Raw genomic sequence first — 4,728 nt, 5'->3', positions numbered from 1 at the left:
AGTGATGAGACACTTGCTGTAATTACTTTCACCCCATATGGGACTTGGACCCCCTGGCTTAGGAGGGCAGTGAATTATCCATTATGCCAGTGGTGCTTACTAATGTTCTTATTTAAGACTGTTAGGTTTTTAATAGTCAATTATTTATTTTTGAGGAAAAAGTGAAGCTGTTTACTGTGTTCTTTGCATTACCAAGTCCAGCAAGAAATGTGCTGGTACTATCCAGAGCTGTCAGTCTAGATTATCATGCTATATAGCAGAAAATCAATTTGATGCAACTGCTTTACTAACAGTATGTTAATCTTTTCCATTGCTGTTTTGTTGGCTGACTGAAGGAAGATATGCAGTGCATTTGAACCAAAGCAGATGTGTGCTGACAGCTTAAATGCACAATCATGTTTGTGTTTTTTCTTTCTTTCTTCCATCCTTTGTAATATCATATTAAATATTAAGGTAGCAGTTTATAATCAATGACTAATGACATAAGAAAAGGAAAAAAAACAGTATACAAAGATGCTCCAGGTGAGGCTTGAACTCACAACCTCAGCATTGCTCAACAGATACTGTCTTATAAGTACCGCGCGCTGACCAATTGCGCCAGTGGAGCACTTTGCAGCAATATTTGGTTATGCTAGATGTGGATTTTATTCAATACAATCAGTACAGTCATAAGAATTGAAAAAGAAAATCATTTTTGGTGATGAATGATGAGCAACAAAGGAACATACATGCCAGATGGCACTTTAATAAGCTGTCCACGGTGATAAAAAAGGTTTAAAAAACAACAACAACAATGTTATCATAATTAATGTCATATTTTAGCTTCTGTGGTCATTTTTTACAAGCTAAACACTGCAAGACTGTTTTACAGTTGAAGCAAGGATAAAATATCAACTCTAGTGATGAGACACTTGCTGTAATGACTTCCAACTCAGACGGGACTTAAACCCACAACCACTGGCTTAGGAGAACAGTGCCTTATCCATTATGCCAGTGGTGCTTACTGATGTCCTTATTTAAGACTGATAGGTTTTTAATAGTCAATTATTTATTTTTGAAAAAAAGTGAAGCTGTTTACTGTGTTCTTTGCATTACCAAGTCCAGCAAGAAATGTGCTGGTACTATCCAGAGCTGTCAGTCTGGATTATCATGCTATATAGCAGAAAATCAATTTGATGCAACTGCTTTACCAACAGTATGTTAATCTTTTCCATTGCTGTTTTGTTGGCTGACTGAAGGAAGATATGCAGTGCATTTGAACCAAAGCAGATGTGTGCTGACAACTTAAATGCACAATCATGTTTGTGTTTTTTCTTTCTTTCTTCCATCCTTTGTAATATCATATTAAATATTAAGGTAGCAGTTTATAATCAATGACTAATGACATAAGAAAAGGAAAAAAAAACAGTATACAAAGATGTTCCAGGTGAGGCTTGAACTCACAACCTTGGCATTGCTCAACAGATACTGTATTATAAGTACCGTGTGCTGACCAATTGCGCCACTGGAGCACTTTGCAGCATTGATTGGTTATGCTAGATGTGGATTTTATTCAATACAATCAGTACAGTCATAAGAATTGAAAAAGAAAATCATTTTTGGTGATGAATGATGAGCAACAAAGGAACATGCATGCCAGATGGCACTTGAATAAGCTGTCCATGGTGATAGAAAAGGTTTAAAAAACAACAACAACAATGTTATCATAATTAATGTCATATTTTAGCTTCTGTGGTCATTTTTTACAAGCTAAACACTGCAAGACTGTTTTACAGTAGAAGCAAGGATAAAATATCAACTCTTGTGATGAGACACTTGCTGTAATGACTTCCAACTCAGACAGGACTTAAACCCACAGCCAATGGCTTAGGAGAACAGTGCCTTATCCATTATGCCAGTGGTGCTTACTGATGTCCTTATGTAAGACTGATAGGTTTTTAATAGTCAATTATTTATTTTTGAAAAAAAGTGAAGCTGTTTACTGTGTTCTTTGCATTACCAAGTCCAGCAAGAAATGTGCTGGTACTATCCAGAGCTGTCAGTATGGATTATTATGCTATATTGCAGAAAATCAATTTGATGCAACTGCTTTCCCAACAGTATGTTAATCTTTTCCATTGCTGTTTTGTTGGCTGACTGAAGGAAGATATGCAGTGCATTTGAACCAAAGCAGATGTTAAATATTAATTTAATCAATGACTAATGACATAAGAAAAGGTAAAAAAAAAATGGATAGAAAGATGCTCCAGGTGAGGCTTGAACTCACAACCTCAGCATTGCTCAACAGATACTGTCTTATAAGTACCGCGTGCTGACCAATTGCGCCACTAGAGCACTTTGCAGTGTTAATTGGTTATGCTAGATGTGGATTTTATTCAATACAATCAGTACAGTCATAAGAATTGAAAAAGAAAATCATTTTTGGTGATGAATGATGAGCAACAAAGGAACATGCATGCCAGATGGCACTTGAATAAGCTGTCCATGGTGATAGAAAAGGTTTAAAAAACAACAACAACAATGTTATCATAATTAATGTCATATTTTAGCTTCTGTGGTCATTTTTTACAAGCTAAACACTGCAAGACTGTTTTACAGTTGAAGCAAGGATAAAATATCAACTCTAGTGATGAGACACTTGCTGTAATTACTTTCACCCCATATGGGACTTGGACCCCCTGGCTTAGGAGGGCAGTGAATTATCCATTATGCCAGTGGTGCTTACTAATATTCTTATTTAAGACTGTTAGGTTTTTAATAGTCAATTATTTATTTTTGAGGAAAAAGTGAAGCTGTTTACTGTGTTCTTTGCATTACCAAGTCCAGCAAGAAATGTGCTGGTACTATCCAGAGCTGTCAGTCTGGATTATCATGCTATATAGCAGAAAATCAATTTGATGCAACTGCTTTACCAACAGTATGTTAATCTTTTCCATTGCTGTTTTGTTGGCTGACTGAAGGAAGATATGCAGTGCATTTGAACCAAAGCAGATATGTGCTGACAACTTAAATGCACACTCATGTTTGTGTTTTTTCTTTCTTTCTTCCATCCTTTGTAATATCATATTAAATATTAAGGTAGCAGTTTATAATCAATGACTAATGACATAAGAAAAGGAAAAAAAACAGTATACAAAGATGCTCCAGGTGAGGCTTGAACTCACAACCTCAGCATTGCTCAACAGATACTGTCTTATAAGTACCGCGCGCTGACCAATTGCACCAGTGGAGCACTTTGCAGCATTGTTTGGTTATGCTAGATGTGGATTTTATTCAATACAATCAGTACAGTCATAAGAATTGAAAAAGAAAATCATTTTTGGTGATGAATGATGAGCAACAAAGGAACATACATGCCAGATGGCACTTTAATAAGCTGTCCACGGTGATAAAAAAGGTTTAAAAAACAACAACAACAATGTTATCATAATTAATGTCATATTTTAGCTTCTGTGGTCATTTTTTACAAGCTAAACACTGCAAGACTGTTTTACAGTTGAAGCAAGGATAAAATATCAACTCTAGTGATGAGACACTTGCTGTAATGACTTCCAACTCAGACGGGACTTAAACCCACAACCACTGGCTTAGGAGAACAGTGCCTTATCCATTATGCCAGTGGTGCTTACTGATGTCCTTATTTAAGACTGATAGGTTTTTAATAGTCAATTATTTATTTTTGAAAAAAAGTGAAGCTGTTTACTGTGTTCTTTGCATTACCAAGTCCAGCAAGAAATGTGCTGGTACTATCCAGAGCTGTCAGTATGGATTATCATGCTATATAGCAGAAAATCAATTTGATGCAACTGCTTTACCAACAGTATGTTAATCTTTTCCATTGCTGTTTTGTTGGCTGACTGAAGGAAGATATGCAGTGCATTTGAACCAAAGCAGATGTGTGCTGACAACTTAAATGCACAATCATGTTTGTGTTTTTTCTTTCTTTCTTCCATCCTTTGTAATATCATATTAAATATTAAGGTAGCAGTTTATAATCAATGACTAATGACATAAGAAAAGTAAAAAAAACAGTATACAAAGATGTTCCAGGTGAGGCTTGAACTCACAACCTTGGCATTGCTCAACAGATACTGTATTATAAGTACCGCGTGCTGACCAATTGCGCCACTGGAGCCCTTTGCAGCATTAATTGGTTATGCTAGATGTGGATTTTATTCAATACAATCAGTACAGTCATAAGAATTGAAAAAGAAAATCATTTTTGGTGATGAATGATGAGCAACAAAGGAACATGCATGCCAGATGGCACTTGAATAAGCTGTCCACGGTGATAAAAAAAGGTTTAAAAAACAACAACAACAACAATGTTATCATAATTAATGTCATATTTTAGCTTCTGTGGTCATTTTTTACAAGCTAAACACTGCAAGACTGTTTTACAGTTGAAGCAAGGATAAAATATCAACTCTAGTGATGAGACACTTGCTGTAATTACTTTCACCCCATATGGGACTTGGACCCCCTGGCTTAGGAGGGCAGTGAATTATCCATTATGCCAGTGGTGCTTACTAATGTTCTTATTTAAGACTGTTAGGTTTTTAATAGTCAATTATTTATTTTTGAGGAAAAAGTGAAGCTGTTTACTGTGTTCTTTGCATTACCAAGTCCAGCAAGAAATGTGCTGGTACTATCCAGAGCTGTCAGTCTGGATTATCATGCTATATAGCAGAAAATCAATTTGATGCAACTGCTTTACCAACAGTATGT

This window comes from Pseudophryne corroboree, unplaced genomic scaffold, assembly GCF_028390025.1.
Source record: "Pseudophryne corroboree isolate aPseCor3 unplaced genomic scaffold, aPseCor3.hap2 scaffold_852, whole genome shotgun sequence".
Lineage (NCBI taxonomy): Eukaryota > Metazoa > Chordata > Amphibia > Anura > Myobatrachidae > Pseudophryne > Pseudophryne corroboree.
This window is presented reverse-complemented; position numbering follows the sequence as displayed.